Source organism: Syngnathus leptorhynchus, chromosome 16 (assembly GCF_054491065.1).
Source record: "Syngnathus leptorhynchus isolate UIUO chromosome 16, UIUO_Slep, whole genome shotgun sequence".
Classification (NCBI taxonomy): Eukaryota; Metazoa; Chordata; class Actinopteri; order Syngnathiformes; family Syngnathidae; genus Syngnathus; species Syngnathus leptorhynchus.
Genome location: NC_141210.1, coordinates 4,279,236 through 4,297,903, shown reverse-complemented (window position 1 = coordinate 4,297,903; position 18,668 = coordinate 4,279,236). Strand labels below are relative to the sequence as shown.

General features: G+C 42.0%; 1 protein-coding gene across 6 annotated transcripts in view; it reads right to left on the bottom strand.

Annotated features, from left to right (window-relative positions):
• The window catches only part of adgrl1a (adhesion G protein-coupled receptor L1a), a 123,840-nt gene extending 105,235 nt beyond the window's left edge, over positions 1-18,605 (bottom strand). For 4 of the 6 annotated variants that reach the window (XM_085933114.1, XM_085933119.1, XM_085933120.1 and 1 more), the window contains exons 1-7: positions 18,533-18,605; positions 18,372-18,402; positions 18,190-18,253; positions 18,025-18,081; positions 16,938-16,996; positions 16,648-16,772; positions 15,117-15,197 (exon numbers count right to left, since the gene is read on the bottom strand). The gene's annotated coding sequence lies outside the window, so the exon portion shown is untranslated. Of the gene's footprint in view, positions 1-15,116; positions 15,198-16,301; positions 16,393-16,647; positions 16,773-16,937; positions 16,997-18,008; positions 18,082-18,189; positions 18,254-18,371; positions 18,403-18,532 lie in introns of those variants that run through there. The other 2 variants (XM_085933115.1, XM_085933117.1) reach the window with 2 other exon arrangements.
• Between the last annotated feature and the right edge of the window lie 63 nt (positions 18,606-18,668).

The following is an 18,668-nucleotide window of genomic DNA, read 5'->3' as shown; positions in this document are numbered from 1 at the left end:
TCCTCCTCCTTAAATCTTCATCCACTCTTTTTTTTCTCCACAATGTCTTTTACTCTCGGCCTCTCCTCCACCCACCTGGCAATTTTCGCTTCTCCTCCACCCAGTTTCTCATGCTCCTTCGCTTTCGTTTCATGTATCACCTCCTCTGCAATGTTCTCATTTAATCACCCCCTCAAGAAACGTATTCACCTCGGAACGAGCGTGATTGCGCGCTAACGTTAGCGTGGCCGATTCCTGCGCTGCCAGAGAGGGGGCGCCATTCCAATCAAAGATATTTACGATACTGCTAGCCGTGCTAGGCTACATCCAAAAAATAAAGTAGCAAACGACAGATTTTTTTTTTCCCAAATGTGCCAATCTCTCACGAGAGTGTTCCACACAATTTGACCGTTTTTATTTCCACACCTGATGAGAACCTCTAGCGGCAATTTGCCGTTTAAATATTCTGGCTGAAGCTTCTCTTTATCGATTGGGGAGGGGGGGGGGGGTGGAGTGGAGGTTCCGGCTACCAGTAACATTTAATAAAACATGTTCGGAGAGGTGCTGAACCGAGGCGCTAAGTGCTTGTTGAGTCACTCCCTCCATGTGTGGGTTGGATTGAAAATGTCATTTTTCCCAGCGCACACTGCCGGCGTGAGATGCTCTCCCACTGGGAAGCCCTCGGTGAGGTAAACAGGAAGGCGGGACGCCGCGCTCGGATCGGACGGGTTTAATGAAACATCGGCTCTCTGAAGGCTTATGAGCCGAGGCACGAGTTTGTTTGAGAGCCACACGGGGATTGACACTCACATGTCATCAAAGTACACTTGGACAAACTAATAAGATCCAGATCTTTGGTGTTCCTAATAATTTGGCATGTGGATGTCTTTTAATATATACTTATTATCTCCATATTTCTTTTACACCTCCCACGAAGGCAAAATGGCTGCCCCTTTTGCTGCTCTCGCCACCCGAATCCCATCTGTGCTTTTTTTTTTTTTTTTTTTTTTTTCATGTGAGCATATACGTACATCCACTAGCCGCCGTACACGTTCCTATGCGGACGCAAGGGAACATATGTAAATGTAGCAAATACACAACGTCGATTTCACACGCCGGCGAACCCGCCGAAGGCGATTCCGTTTCGGCGTGTACGAGGGACGACAATAGAGATCAAATGGAAAGCGGCGTACGTAATATTCCCGGGGTCATTATAAGGTGCCGTCGGTATTTTCTCATCGGAATCACTCAGTGGTCATTAAAAAATTGGAGCGAATCAAATTCTCAAGTCTTATTAGAGACGGCCAAACGTTTTCACACATTCCAGTAGAATGTGTTGCCTTCATTGTATCATTTCTATTTCTTCCCTGGGAGGTAATTATTACAAAGTGAGTCATTTGGATCATGTAGGCACAACATATGACCATTTTGCTACATGCCTATTAAATGCTAACAATAATCCAGATATGTCCACCCTGACATATTTTATGAACCGCCTGCACATTGTCAACTTTTTTTTTTTTTTTAAAGCACTGAAGCTTGATCAATTCCAAACAGCAGGACATTGACTGAACACAATGAATATCTAAATCCACCTTTGGAGTGCTTTGCAAAAGGCAAAAGCAGGTTTTGAAAGCTCCGTTGTAATCATCATCTCTAAGTAGTTCATCTAAGAGTCTGAGCGCACAGCTTGTAGAGGTGATCCAGCGCGGTGTAAAGAATATTTCCAGCTCTCAGCTCCCAAGTGATGTATCATAACAATAATCATCGTCGCTCCCGGAATGAAGGTGCTTCTTTCAAAACAGGAAGGGGGAGGGGGGGGGAGTGTGGTAATTATGCATCTGTAATAGAGTTGCTGCCCGGCGAGAGCCTAATGAGCTTACTGAAGTCCGCCGTTGAGAATTGATTTAGGAGAAGAACGAAAGGAGGGGAGAAAAAAAAAAAAAGGTGGTGATGCCCGGCTCCCGTCGTTGTGCGTTCGACTGTCAGTGGAGCCGACGCTCAAAGATATTCCCCCAGAGTTGGAAGATAATAAAAGTGCTCGACATCATCAACACTGCACAAAACCATGATGAAACGTGTACAAAGTTGAATGACATCATAAAAACTGATTTTTTATTTTTATTTTTTTAAAAGAAAATGATCCGGCTATGTTTTTGCACCCCACCCCCAAAAAAAAAAAAAAAGACGAGGTACATGAGAAAGGTTAATAGCCTCGCTTTTAACAGCTCAGACAGCAGGAAAAAAAAAAGCTTTCAGGCTCAATTTTCAAACAAAGTTGGCTCAGTAAGTGCTCTTCCATCTTTTTACACATTTTGTCCTTCATTACCAACTTTTCACTCATCCCGCTGAACTCCATTCACGTACTATTTAGACAAGGTAAATGAGAAGCAGCAACGGTGCGCCCAAATTACACTGCAAGGCCATTCGAACTTGTTTACCAATTCCTAAAACTTCTTAAGTGTTTTTTTTTTTTTTCCCCACAGCTGCAAGGACATAAAAAAAAAAAGAGCCGTTAATAGTTTTTCCAGAAAGAAAGGCTTATAACTTAATCCTAGATGACATGTTTCGGAGTAAGTGTAAAGCTTAGGAAGCATTTCAGTGGCTTTATCGGAGGCTTTGCTGCACATAAGTTGTATCCTCTCCACATCGCCCCCTCCCTTGCCCCTTCCCCTTTATGCTACTTGCTTGAAGCTCACACATTCCAAATATGCACAGCTGCAAAAGTAAATCAACGACAAAAACAGGTGCGAGTGTGTTTGCGCGAAGGAAAATTTTAACACTGCTTACGGATTCAAACTCGCCATCTGTCATGAACACAACATGCGTTGCACTCTCTGGCGCTAATTGACTTGCACTGTGCAAGCGATCGCGACAAGAAAATGTGCGAGTGACCAAATTTGTCACTCTTGATATTAGGAAGCTCCGATTTAAGTCTTTAATTCAAAGAAATCGACAGTGGTTTGTTGGATACACAATTAGCATAAGCTAACAGCAGTAGTCGTTTGTTTCACTTTATTAGAAGGTGCTTAACTTTGAAACCCTAAACATGACTTAAAACATTGCCAAAAAGATTTTAAGACTACATTTGGGGTCTGAAATGAATTAATCCCATCGATGTTGAGCTACTGTTTTGTTGGTTACGCAATTAGCATAAGATAACAGCACTAGCCTTTCATTTATTTCACTACACTGTGGTCAACTTGTATTGATAAATGAAACCCTAAATATGACCTAAAACATAGCCAGTACAGTTGATAAAGATTATAAAGCGCTGACATTTATCGTCTGGAATGAATTAATCCACTTTATAAGTACTGTATTTTCCGGACTATAAAGCGCACCGGACTATAAGGCGCACCATTAATGCATCATGTCAGATTTTTAATCCAAATCAAATCATTCTCCATTTTATCTTTTTTATTTCAACTTTATACGCAACTAATTACTTTATAATCACAAAATAATGATCCATAGTCTTTTTGATTCATGATTCATAGTCTTCAGCGGGCCACTTTCATGACACAATGAAATTAGGAATTTGGTCCATATATGTCGGCTTTTGAGAAAATTTTAGGTTTTTAGGTGCGCCTTATAGTCCGGAAAATACATTTCATTTTATTTTATTACACAGTGCTTAACTTGGTTTTATAATTGAAATGCTAAATGTAACCTTGTTAATAAAGATTTTAAGACACTGACATTTAGCATCTGGACAGAATGAATCCACTTTGTAAGTAGTTACAACACAAAGGCGTCATGTAATGGTTTTGACGTTAAAGGCACGATTAATATCGCAACTTCTTATTTCCTAATTAGCGGTGACTGGCCATCTGAATACCTCCAGTAAATGTATTTCAAGTAGCTACTCTAAATGCTGCAGAAAAGTGCCAAAGCATTTACGAAGAAGGCGTGGGGGCTCAGCGAAGCAAGTGACACAGCACTATTATTATTGCAGTGCTTTGTATTTTTTGGGGCCTGGTGATATATTACCTATTCGGGCAATTTCTGTCGGATCTCTGGTCTAATTAGCCGACTAATTCATATCACTGGCGATGTTGTTTCGATAACAAAGCGAGTCTCCCACGCGGGCGGGAGCAGACCCACGCGTAGGCGCTGGCAATTCATGTTGTTGCAATAACCAATGCTTGCCAACAGAGGTCAGAGATGACGTAAAAGCTCTTTAAATCAGATGACTGCTCCTTAAAAGGGGGATGAATGCATTTATCATTGTGCAATTTTTTTTTTTCCAAACAAATCCCACAGGTGGGAGAAGTTCAACTGACTGTTTTTATTCCATTCGCTGTAACATGAAATGCAGACAAAGTGAAGTGCCGTGAATACTTTCCAGATCCACTCCGAGCTCGAGTCCAAGTTAATACTAACGCATGGGGGGGGGGGTTGGGGGGGGGAAAAGACAGCGGTGGCTCTCGTGCGATGAAGTGTTTTTATTTTGGTTAAGTGAAGGAGTGTGGGAACACTCGAGGATGACTGCTATCAGGGAGCACGCAGAGCCCCGTTTACACGTCATCGAAGCGTGTTGCTATAGAAGCGAGAGCAGGTTCGTTTTTTTTTTTTTTTTTTTAAATAAAAAGGGACATCACACACCTACACATAAAAGAAGCGTTCATTTAATGTGCTCCTGAGGGACCGGCTCACTGCAGCACACTATTCATCCCACCTCTACACCTCATCCTTTCAATGACTGACGCTGTTGCTCTTTTTTTTTTTGCAGGTGCAGGCTGTATGAATTAAAATAGAAAAAAAAAAAAAGCGGAATTAGATAATTCATCCCATTTGATTTTATTGGGCTGTTAAAATGTCCATTTACAATATTCCGCTCAGCACAAATCTTTTGTCGTTTTTCATTATTCAGGATTTCCTTTGGGAAGAAGACTAATGTCGTAGCGAGAAGAACTACAATGGCAACCGATAAAGCAAACAACTCAAACTTTTACGATTTTTGGCTTTGAAAAAATGTGACTTGACTAATGTTGTTTACGTGTTTTTGTTTTTATAACTGTATTTTATGCATTTCCGGGAGCAGAGAGGCTAACTGAGAATCTCTCCATGTGGCCGAGGCAAGGCCAAACATTCACGGCGGCCCGGAAGATTAACAACGAGGATCGTCGGAGAGCCTCATCGAGAGAAACACAAACCAAACCGATAAAAAGGCGAAATAAAAAACCAGCTCTGATTTAATTATGATGCCTCTGGTTTTCATTAAGCTTTTTTTTTTACTAAATCCCGGCCAACCGCCCCCCACCACCCCTGCGTTTGCAGTTTGACCCTGACAGATTTCGAGTGCGCCCACGGGTTAAAGCGCTATTCATGAGCTCCATTTGCGTCTCTCCATTTCTACGAGCACTTTGCCCCCCCCCCCCTCTGCTCCAGTCGACTTCAGTAGGGCTGCTTGTTTGACATAACCTTCTTGAATAATTGTAATTTGTATAATTGTATGTAGATATAGTGCTCGACCAAACTCACGGAAAGAATAGCGTTCGTTAAGTCCGGGCAGTTTCTCCTGCAGGTAAAGAAAGAAAAAAAAAAAAAAAGACGTCTTTTTTTTGTGGCTCTGATGATTTCATTTGAATGCATTTCAACCTCTGGCAGGTTTTGTCAGCCTGCAGTTTCAGCAGAGGTGACATCCATTCATTATTAATGATTGGCTGGCGCCAGTACAATACATCACCTGTGCCCTTAACACGGCTAATTACACTTTTATGGGCGATAAGTAAGCCGGACAAATGAACTGTCGGCGCTCGCATTGCGTCATGCTAATTACCACGGGAAGCCAGATGCTAATTAGTTTTATTACCATCCATATGTTGGCTTTTAATGTAGCGCGGAACTGGCAATTCTGCGGTTTGTCATCATAATCCGATAGAAGAGGACGTTTTGTTTGGATGCTATCCGGATATAAAGACATATAGGGGCCGGACAGCTCGGGATGTGCTTTTAGTTCAACGAGGCCCACAGATCTCGGGGAAGTCACTTCCTGCTGTCACAATAAGCACCGGCCGGTGACGGATGAGCGGGCGACTGTCTGCGGGGAGAGAGGTCAAGCGTATTAACGGCCTCCTTTGAGAGGAGACGAGATCTATGGAGCACCGACGAGACGCGTTTGCCGCCGCTGCCGGCCGCAGCTATTAAAACAAAGATTACGAGGAGGGAATAAACACACAAGTGTCATGTTTTGGGGGTTTCCGCCCGCCGGTGATGACGTTTGACGGATATCCAGGTCGGACGCGACGCCAGGGAACTGTCAGATGTTCATTGTGTTGTCGAGAAGAAGCTAGCGAGGTAACCATGACAACGGGCTATGGCTACAAAATGGGGGCAACCTGATTCCCAGCTGTTAAGTAAGACAACTTTGTAAAAGACGAACAAGAAAGGATGAGGGTTTTAAAAAAAGGAAGAGAAATGATTAACACTTCAGGGCTAAATTATGGCTCTGAGTGAATCAAGGCAAATTAGGAAGAGGGTGGAGGGCGGCTGGAGGGGGGGAGTCAGGATAGCTCAGAGGAAGCAGAACACTTCAAGGCCGGCGGTGCTGTGGTCCTCGTCTCTCTAGTGGAGACTCAAATCACACCACCTGCACTTTAATTAGAGATTACGGAGATCCTTCAGAGAGCGGGGCGAGACGAGAGGGATACATACTATATGTTGGGAGTTTGTCATTAGTGAATCTGAGAGTACAATTAGGAGTGGATGAAGCGGATCTTCTGGAGATGGATTGGGGGGTACAGTAAAATCAGCCATTTTTTTTTTTCCCGTGGCTAGGGAAGGTTTATAGATTATAGATAGCATACAGTAGTCGGAAAAGATGAGTTCAGCTGTGCCTGGAGTGTAAATTATTCTGGGAGTATAATATGGACATCCAAATATTGAAGCCATATGGAAGTTTGTAGAGATTTGCCATCGATTTGTTTGAACAATTCAATTTGAGGCCAAGCCGAGTTTATCTGAAAAGACTGGATGGGAAGTGTACTTTTTACTTTATTGCTTTTTTTTTTTTTTCTTCTCTCTCCACAAATATAACACAAAACAGCCATATCAGACCCGTAACAGAAAATGTACTATTCATCCATCTGTGCCTTTTACGCATCACAATTTTCCAAAGCATTGTGAATGCACAATATCGGCTGGATATTATTTCCCGCTTCTTTGTCAGAGCGGCTAATACAAGACAACGACGTGAAAAAGGGCAGATAAATCCCGGTTTTAAAATCCGGCATAAAATGGGTTCATGATTTTTTTTTTTTCCTAGTCGAGCGAGTCAAGCAGACGTGTTTCGAATTGTTCGACTTTGGCGGAGGTCTACGTCATGCCGGTTTAACGTAGCAAATGTAGCGACATCAATTACCATCGTTTCGCTCGCTCTGAAAAATATCTCACCCAACGCAGATCCTGCCACGTGTATTTTCAGTCGTCTTGTGAGACCAGGGGAGCGTCTAAGGGTGGCCGCTTTGCTGGGATTTAAGGTCCCCGTTAATCCCCCCCCCCGCCTTTATGGCTACGACGCTAAAACACATTTTCGTGCTCATGCTCTGTAGCAGCCGGCTTTGGTGTGTGACTTAAGCTCGTAGCAACAAGGAAATAAAGATCCCGCCATTTTTTCTTTCCATGTGAGACTTTTTTTTTTTTTCGATGCCATACTGTTGGCCGCGTGTATTTTGCGGATTAGTGGCTTAATCGACCTTGTAATGGGGAGATCGGACTAGCATAGAAGCATGGAACGTAACGTACGCGCACACGCGTTGACACTTAACTATATTCCTCCCGTTTAAGCAAACAAACGCCTGACTTGATTAAAAACCATGACGCTGTCATCACATTCTCACGTTGAAGTCAAAAAGGCCACGGCTGTATCGGAAAGCAGCCCGCCTCCCACCGGATCCGGTGGGCTGTATGTACACACCACACAGGAACACTAATAACCTCATACGTCTTCCCCTCAACAGCCAGAAAATGTACTCGCCCGCACCACAAAGTGTATTAAAGTACACATATAGGTAATATGCTGCAGCTGCACAGTAGAGCGAGGGGTCTCCGGGGGGGGGGGGGGGGGTCACTGCGTTGTCTCAATGAACAATGAGCACTCTAGCTAATGCTTGTACAGACTCCGGAGGTCACCCCACTGAGTCACCCGCCGTGAATTTCCAATGTCCATCTCTGGCTTCAGACAAGCGTTGTACCAAACCCGGTTTGAGTTGGAGGACGGCGACGTAATCCGGACGTTATCTCTCAAACAGCGTCGTTTATGGAATCCGGTGCAATGTGGCTGATAAGATGAACAAACAGTTGGGATCATTAGAGCGGAGATATTGTGTAATCACTGCAATAATCTTCCCCTAATCCCGACATCGTCCAAATGTGCTAGAGGCGCCAAAGCAAGCGCGCCGATACATCGGCCAAAAAGATAGGCGCTCCGTTCCAAATGCAGAAATAACATCCAAGTTGGACGGCACACACTCTTATGCATGCATGCAAAAAAAAAAAAATGGGGCCAGTATTGGCCTACAGTTTAGATTTGGACTGCAGGTCTTTATGTTGAAATAGTTAAAGCAGTGATTCTTTCATGTTCCACAAGAGGGCGCCACTTAGTACGATGTAGTTATTTCCTGACTTAAAATGACAAGAAAAAAAACCCAGATGTACTAAAACAATTTTTTTGGGTTATAGTTTTCCAAGACTGACCAGATCTTTCACTGTGCTCCTTTTCATAAGCACATAGCCAAGTTATTGCGACACACACGCAAAGTCTGACAAGCCACTGTTGTTTTCTTCTAATCTAATAACTGGCTGTGTGCACAAGGCCAGCTCTCAAGAAGTAAGAAAAAAAAAAAATCAATACTCTCAAGTCAAATATCAAGATTTCTTTTATCCTGCTATTCTCTTCCTCTTTTGCCTGCTCCCCCTATTGCTCACCATTCCCTTCTTCATCTGAAATTGTCGGCCTCCTGATCTCAGAGGCAGACCTCGCAGCACCCCGCGCTGATCTCGGCCGGTACGATGCCCGCGAGGCTGATCGATTCCAATAAGAAGACATTTTTCCAGGATGCTCATCTCTTCTCGGTGACGCACGCCGATGGCCCCCTCGGGCTCGGCACGGGACCCCAATCCTGGAAGCGGAAATCTACGCGCTTGTGGGTCATCTAGGCCCCTGCATTTATTTGATAGCCGCTCGTGGATTGGTCTTGGCTCACTCCACACCCTCGGCATATAAAAATGGAGAAGAGCGGGGGGGAAAGGACCCATTTGGGGAAACATGCGGAGATGTAGATGCTGTAGAATTTAATTCATCCAATCTGGCATCTTTTCTTCTCTAATGGCGAGCTAAACAAAACCGGATTTGTCCATTTAGGAGCGTTTGCAGATGGACAGAAGATTGGAGGCGCTCAAGATGGCCAACGAGGACGGAGCTCATTCTCTTCCCATGTCTCGCCGGAAATGAGAGGGGGGGGGGGACATGAGGAGGCAGCCTGTTTTGGTTTGATTTTATTTTTTGTCGAAATCCTTGGCACAAGCAAAATGCTGCGGGCGTGCCAGTGAAGCATTTTTGTAATTAATTGAATAGACAGACGCGGGCTGCAAGACAAAGACGACTGATAGAAAGGTGTCAAAAGGGAAAACTCTTCATGACTCACTTTTTATATCATGTAAAAAAAAATATATATATATATATGTATATATATATATGCGCTTCGTTTCGTCTTCATAGTTTATTTATTTATTTGAAGTTGGTGGGCTTAATGAGATCCCAGCGGTACTACAGTAACTACCAATGTGGAAAAATAGAAAGAGACAATGACAAGAGAAGGAATCCAAACGAGAGCAGCGGATAAGATCCCACCGCCAGAGCTGACCCAATAACGGTCCTCCTGCCGAGCTCAACAGTTGCTTATTGATAAACATCCCCCGTGAGCCGGCAGATTGCTCGAGCCCGGCCCGTGAGCGATTGGCCGAGGCGTTGCGGCGGCACCGGTCCAGCCCTTTGTGCCCGGCAAAGGAACGGAAAACAGATGCCACGTAAAATGCTCTGGCGCCGGGGCGGTGTGTTGATTCACTCGCTGTATTTTCTCTCTTTGAACAATACGGCTTTATTACATGGATAAATATACTGGACGCTTGCTTGCATGCGCACATGTGCGGGTGCTTATGGATCCAAGCCGTGACAAAAATGAAAAAAAAAAAAAAAAGATTGTAAAGTGACAACACATCTATGTTCATCTAAATTGTTTGGAGATCGGTTTACATGTTTGATAGTTTCAGCGACAGGTGGAATTTATTTTCGAAAACGTCCTACGCGTGGTAAAATTTGTCAACCTCCTGCCAAAGCAAAAAATCTGTTTTCCTGATGATTTGAAATGTGTTCACTTGTTGTTTTCCTACTTTTGGGAGGGAACACAAGCACCACTGGAGGTAATATGAAGCTAATGTGTGACGAATTGAGGCAAAGGGCACCGGAGGCAAGCTGCGTGGCGGCGCCGATGAGTGGCGAGGAGATGAGGGCACGGAAAAATGCCGAGCTGAAGGGTTTGGAAGAGCAAAATCAGCACTTATGCAAACACTTGAGGAAAAAAAAAAAAAAAAAAAACTTCACACAGCCATTCATGCTGCGTGTTTGGCTGTACGATGAATCTCATCCATATGAGGATGTCACACCGGGCAAAGTCGTCTCTTGGAAAAGCGGGCGGCCATTGTGCTGCGAGGCTATTACATGGTCTAACAGAGCTCGACTAATAACGGCCACCGAGCCAACCTACCGAATTCCTTCCCAGATCACATGCCACGGTTGGAACCATTTTTTTTACTAACTACTCGTGCCTTTAGAAACCTCTCAAACACGACTGACAATAAGACTGGTCAACACAGCCGCAAAAAAATACAATTGTATTTCCGATTTTCACTAATAGGAAAGATTTTAATCGATTTTCACTTATGGAAACAGCATTTTTCAGTTTTGAGTAGTAGACTTGGTAGTTGAATGTACGATACAAAAATGTGAAATGAAGGAATAATCGTATTTTCCCTATAATCAGCCAGCCAGATTGGAAACGCCCTAGAAAGGTGCTTTTGTCCACAGGCCGTAAATTCAAAGAGAAACAAGTTGTTGCCACAATCCCTGTTTAATTGCTGCGAGCGTGTTTGTGTTTGCTCGTCAGTTTGAGAAGCGGTGGGAAGCTTTCCGAAAGCCCTTCCCACGAGGTTCATCGCCGTCGTGGCTCAGCACACATCTGTCTCTTGCTCAAACACAAATCTCGAGTCCAAAGCCTTTGCGCATCGACACCTTCGCTCCCTAAAAAAAAAAAGTTGCGGCTAGAGAGTGGCGAGTTGTTTACTGTTGTCATTGTGAATTGCCACGCTCGAATTTGAAAGTTTGCCTTCTGCGCTTTGCCGCTGATTGGATCAATTCCGCTGAGCGACAAGAACGATAAAGGGAGATGACACGTGGAAAAATCATTGTATTTAATCGTCAGCTCCCATCGACTTTTGCGACGTTGTAATTGCGCCGAGCCAAAAATGCGTCCTTGATGAGGTTTCGGATTACATGTACCGCCACCAGTGCCTATTACGCTGACTCCTCGAAAATTTGCTTCATTGCTCTCAGTGATGGAAAACAGAGCAGAGTAGAAAATGTGTCATTGTTCTTTTTTCTTCCTCCTCAATGACTCGACCATCCGCGAGGAAAAGACGGAGCCGCGCAACTACCGATGTTGTTGCACCAACATATATTATCTTCCAGTCAATGCGCTCGGTTCCAGGTGACATAATAGCGTTGCGTAATAACGTGCGTTTGAACAAAAAGACCTCCTTTGGGGGATTGTAATGGAACGCCATTAGCACGGGAGCGTACACAAGCACCGCTCCGAATGGCCTTCGTTGCAAGTGGGGGCGCACTAACTGCAAAGTGTCTCGACGGCAATGCATGGGAGCATCCGCCTCCACTGCCCCCCCCCCCTCCCCATGCACATCAGGCCTTTTGCCTTTGCACACCCGTTTCCTCCCTTGACTCATTTCTTCCTTCATCAACTCAATGACATCCATCTATGGGCCGTGACATTACAGAGAAACAGAGCCGGGGAAGGAGGACGTGGAGAAATGAAAGGGGGGGGGGGGGGAGATGATTGAGACGGGCACGGGCAAGTGGGTGAGATTAAAACAAAAAGAGTTAGCGGGGGTTGCGGGTGGGGGGGGGGAGGCTTAGAATAAGATTGAGAGGGAGCAAGCGAAACGGCGAGCGAGGGACGTGCGAGCGGTTCCGTCAATGTCACGAGACGACGTTGAGGTGGCCGCGGACACGGGTGAAGGAGCGGTGAAGCGGCTTTGACGGCGCCGCACTCGTGTGACGAGGGGAAACGCTCTCCCGCTCTCCTTGAGAGAAAAAGGCTCAATAATTCAAAGGAGAGGTGGAAGGGCGGGGAGAAAGAAAAAAAAAAAAAAAAAAAGAGTGGAGGGAAAAGCTGTGTAATGATGCCTGACGGAGTTATAGAGGTTAACTTTGGCGTGGGGGAAGTCAAAGGTCTCATAATGGCATTACTATCATCATCAGATGGCTATTTACATTGATTATAATAAGTCTACACACCCCTGTCCAAATGCTTTTTTTAAATATATATGTATATATATTGTTTTGTAATTCAGCGCTTCCGCTGTAGTTAGCTAGCGAGCTGTCCAGTTAATTCCAATTTTATGACTGCAGCAGTTTGCCAAATAAGCAACTCATTTACTTTCAAAGATTGGGGGACTCGTGATCGTGAAGGAGACAGTCAAAAACGGAATCAAAATGGCCTATAAATGTCTCCTCTTCAAAGCAAGAAAATCGAAGAAAAGAAAAAGCGGACAAGGGAATACAAACAGGCCTTCCAACAGCTGTCAGTTAAGCCTTGGTTCCTCAAGAGACTATTCACCGCTCTAAAGAAAAAAAAATTAAACGACAAGTAGTAGAATCACAAGCGCTTGACTGATTCAAGCTCAACTGAGAGCAAAAAAAAATTGGTGAGCGATTCCTTTTGTAGACTGTTGCGCTCAAGACACAAAAAAAAAGCTGTTTTTTATTTTCACGTGGATTTGTATTAAGATGGATTGTCCACCGTTGTAGTTCTTTTTTGACAGCCTATTCTCTTTTTTTGTCTAATTCATTTAAGTCCATCACAGACTTGTGCTGCTATAATGTCACAATTGCGGTCGCTGAGGCAGTTTTAGCACCCAAAATTTATTCTGTTATTCCTCCAGCAGAATTATGTGCTGCAGCTTGGGCCAAGTGAACTTAATTTAGCCTTGTGAAAAAAGGTAATACGACTAAGACTAAGATAGTACGTAATGAGGGAGGAGGGAGGCTGGAGGAGGAAAAAAAAATAAAAAATGACAAGACCTTAATTCCGAGATTTAGCTCTAAGCTAAATGAATGTTCAGCTGCGTAAAAATAAAAAAGGGGTCACGGTGAGTGAAGCCGCGACAAGAGGACACGGATTAAAATTCCTTCCGACGCAGCCGCTTTTAAGTGTCTTTCTAGGGGGAAAAAATAAAATAAAAAATTGGATTGCCAAAGATTTAGGAATGTGGAATTGTTGGCAAGTGGGATGACAATAATAGCCGCTGAGCTAATTAGAAGATGACTTCAATTAAGCATTAGGCAACAAGATAATCTTCATCATTTCTCCAAACTCTAATTTGAGTGCAGATATTCATTTAGGTGAAGAATGGTATTCATTTTCTCCATCTTGCACTCACACAAATACCCCTCCCTCCTCCCTTGGTGCAACTAGAAAAGGCTGCTTGATAGTTCCGGATTGGATGTGTGGAGGGACTACAGTGCATCCTGCTGGTGGAAAACACCAACAACAGGCCACACAAAGCAACACAACACTTGGAAATGTTGTATTTATCCATCCAACAACTTAATTAACAATTTTTCTTACCTTATACTTGCCAAATCCTCCAGATATACAAAAAAAATAAAGCTAAAATTAAGCTAAAAGTAATTGAAAACTAACAAACTTGCTCACAAAACTAATTTAGAGAAAATCTAAATTAAAAACGGAAAAACCTCAAACGCTTACCAACAAGCAACCTCTCAGTGGCTAAAATGCACGCAAACTTTGTTCGTCAGCAGAACCTTTTCAACAAATGACCCCAAGTTTGAGCACAGTTGAATGCACCGCTGCGAAATGTATGTAAAATAATGCTAAATAATTGCAAAATAACGATCCCAAAGATATCGAGCCAAAGAGCTTTCATTCATCCCGGCAGCCGAGCGGCGATTATGCGCCTCCAAACCGAATCACGCCCGCATAACATTTATTCTGTACACGCTTACAAATGACGGCAATCAATTTCAAGTGTCTTTCAAAACAATATGAAGTACATCAGTCTGTGATTATTAACTTAGTGGTGTTGAACGGGTCCAGAGGGTCTGACTTTTAGACAAATGGGCTTTCTGGAAATCCACATTAAGCGCGGGGGGGGATCATCGCACTGCCATGTGGGAGCAATGGCGGCCGTTGGCGCTTTGCGGCGTCTTCAAATATCGAGTTCAAAACAAAATGTGTACAGCAACAAAAACATTACGGCTATCAATTTGCTGTGTTTTATGCCCTCATCTTTGTAGTTAATCTAAAAATCAATAGATAGCAAGAATATAAATAATCTCGTTTATAGTCCATCTTTCAGACGATTAATCACGTCGATCTTACGACTCATACATTTTATTGGATTAATCCAGCTAATAGCCCGAAGGGCTCGTTAGTAAACAGCACATCGTGAAATATTTGCACATATTTAATGCGTCGCTATAAACTTGCAAGTTGCACATTACACGGATCCGGCGTGCAGGTCGGGACTGCTCAAGTAGGGATCGTTACGACAAGGCTAATAAATGGATTACAGTCGTGGATCACAATATTAGGAACACTAGCAGAGTTGAAAAAAAAAAAAAGAACAGGAGTGTCTATTTTTCAAAAGTTCATGTATTCATTGAACAATTATGTGGTTGGAGTAGAACATGAGACTTTCAAACATTGGGTGTTAATTCGGTTACTGCATATTAGAGGAAATAAGTATTCTCAAACCTTTTTAAATTGATAAATGGTGTTAATGTAGCGTATCGTATTTTATGACCAAGCATGGCTCACCTGTTTGTTGTGTGGTCATGTGACGTCGGCAATCTGAGTCCTGTCATTTTCAGTCAACAGCAAATCACAAAATGGCCACCCCTGAGATGAATAAAAAATGCTTAATATTCCACAAACACAATATTCATCACAATACCATATATAGACTATTTTAGACTAACAATAACATATTACTGCAAGGAACATTTTTGACTTGACTTAATATACTTTTACATCTGACAAACCTCTAATGAAATCATCTGAAGAAATATATATAATATATATAATATATTCCATGCAGTAAGATATATTTTTACAATAGAAACTAGCTTGGATTTGGCTTTCTGAAATGACTATTCATGAATCTATAAATATGAGCTGACTTTGCAACCCCTGAAATGCTGCTGTATTCAAACATTAAAGAAGTACTCGTGTACATCTATTTGACAATAAAATTGAAATTGAAATAGCTTTTGCCAAGGTAGGTCTTCTGCTCAGCCAGCCTGTTTTGCATTTAAGGGCTCTACAAAGCAGTCAGGCTGTCTTTTTTGGTTCCTTCATTCCTCAGTCATGGCAGGTGATGTGTGTGTGTGTGAGGTGCTTCGGCCCTACGGCCTAAGGCGAGGAGAAGTTCTCCGTGTGGATGAAAGCTCCGGCAGAGCAGAACTTTCACACTTTCTCCTCACAGAGCCTTTTGAGCACCGCGGGGACTCAATAGAAGCAAGTCATGTAAAAAGTTTGGTTAGGGATGATTTTACACTCGACACCCAATGCCAGGCGTGACTATGGGATTGCATTCCATCCAACAAGGCACCCACTTGCTACTATATTATTTTTTATTACCTCTAAAGTCTAACACCATCCTGTTTGCATAGGAAGTCATGGAAACTAATCATCTGTTTCGAGGCCATCCTAACATCTGTGTGCTGGCAATGCTGTAAGTAATATTCGATTGAAATTTTAATTGCAAAAAAAAAAAAAAAAGCACTGTATCAGACAATATTCAGTACTGTAACAAATGTTCCAATACTACACATAGATACTCGCAGGAGACATTTTCAAAGGTAATGCCATTATTAAGTATCCTTATCATCATTTGGTGACATCTCGCAATAGATGCTGACACGTCATTATTGGTGTATTTTTCTAGAAATTGCCAATGAAATACTGAATATACCATCTGTGGTGCTCATTTGTAACACTCACACAGAGGAAGTAATGACGTCTTGTTCTTCTTTCTGAGCACTGTTATTTATGACGACATGAATAAGCTCCATCCATTCATCCACCATGTCCAATCTTTTAATTGAATCCAGCATGTCCAAATGTAGCATGCTTTAAAAAATCTATTCCAGAGAGACGCGGGGAGACCAATGCAATGCAACTATGTTATTTTTGCAAACATAAAACATATTCCATCATTTTGCCTTAAGCCGCCTCCTGGCTTATGGTGCATGTGGACCAGTACATCGTGTTCAGAATGTTTGGGTCAGCATTTTGTGGAGTTTTATACAAAATGTAAAAAAAAAAATAAAATAAAAAAACAACTTACTGAATTTGCTGAGTTGGTGCTTCGACCTTAATTTCCAGCTTGTTGTTCCACATTGCACCTGATGAGAATATATTTTTTTTCCCCATTGGTGCTGGAAATGCACTACTGACTCCTTTTAAGATGACCTGCCAACAATAATTCACAGACGGTGAATACAAAATGTGCCTAAATAAGGCTGCAAAATGCTGTTGGTCTGGAAAAATAAAATACTGTAGCCATATATTAAGTGTGCGATTACAGTATGTAGCAGTAAGTGCGTGAATTAAAACAATTGAGAGGAACCAACTGACCATGTTTGAATGTCAGAATTCTCAGAAGATGTAGAACCATACTTGTCCACTAGAAGGTGCTATAACGGTAAGAAAAACGTATTAATGTATTTTATAAATTTTATATTGTGGATTTAAGGATAAAGGTAATAAATTAAATTAAAAAGATAAATTATACAAAAATTGGTGCATTAGATACACATCATATAACATCTATAAATCTACTTAAAAGTAACTGTAATGGTAAATTGTATGCTTGTTTTAAATTATTTGTCGACATTACTTTTTACATTGTGTACATTCACAAAAGAACTAAACATAAAAGAATGATGTTCCTGATTTACTAAAAATACATAAAGTGCATAACAAGGTCATGCACGACAAGGTTGAATTGTGTACATGTATCCAAATAACAGTGACAACCTGTCAGACAGCATAAGATGAAGTGAAAATGATTTTTACAAAAACAAAATTAGAATAGTTATATAACCTATGTAAAGATGCTTCCTCAAAGTTAGCCTCTTAAATTCAAAGTGTGACAATAGTCATTTCCTCTGTGAACATTGAACCGAGGAGGTCAATAAAACAAAAACTCAACATCTTATAAAGTGTAACAATACACTCCAAATCTATTTCAGCACATGATATAAAAAGGTACGGCTCAAATGTGTAAGAGCGGACAGACTTAATCAGCACAGTCTCGTGGCTGCGCTCTGCAAGGACAATTTATTCCTGACAAAAAAAGGCAAATGTCATTTTGCACATATTGTATCAAGTTAGCACAAAGCGTTCGTTCTATTCCAAGGCTGACGTGTTTGGCTTGAAGGGTCACTCTGACTACGAAATAAAAATCATTCCCACGAATTGCCTATTTTTCTTGGTTCCAACCCAACTGTCCGATAAAAAAAAAAAAAAAAAAAAAGCTACAGTTTAGAACATGAAATGGGGACTGCAACAGGACAAAATAATACCTGCACCTCACAAGAAAATTGTCCTTTGGTATAGTTGCTTTGAAATACTTTGTCATTTTGTAAGTTTTTTTTTTTTTAATTAGTCAGACTATTCTTTTATAGCTGCAGCCAAAATGTTAACCTTCCCAGGAACCGACCAGATGCTGTTGTTGATAGGTGAGTGTACTCAAGCCAGGTGCTTTTCTTTATGGGAGCTAGACAAGCAGAAAAAAATGCTTATTACTCTATTTCAAACAGGACATGAACGATTTAACAGACTAAACAAAAATGAGAAGGATTCCATATGAGGCTGGCCTACTTACTTCTGGACTCCTCTTCAATAAAGGCATACAAGAGAATCCCAAGAGGAAGGAAGATCCTGCAACTCTTCAAGTCAACAATTGTGTATTTAATTTTTTTCTTAAATAAAACCTGCTTTTTTTACCATTATCTTAAGCACATATGTTAGGAGAAAAGGACGACATAAATTGTGAAAGTTTCTTACCCAGGTGCGTCCAATTTCAACACTATAGGACCTATAAAAATAAAGTTTACGTACAAGCAAGATGAATGTTGACACAAAATATGCCAGGAATATTATGACACGATGAAATTTAATAATGCCGAAATGATAATTTATTAAAACGAAGCTAAATGATAACCTACCAAAATTTGTGGAGACTGACGTTTGACGACCGCATCAGGTAAAAACCGGAAATAGTACAGACATACCTTTCCACAATAAAACCGGAAGTGTCACTTCGCTGTAATTAAAAAAAATAATAATGAGTAAACTGCCTTT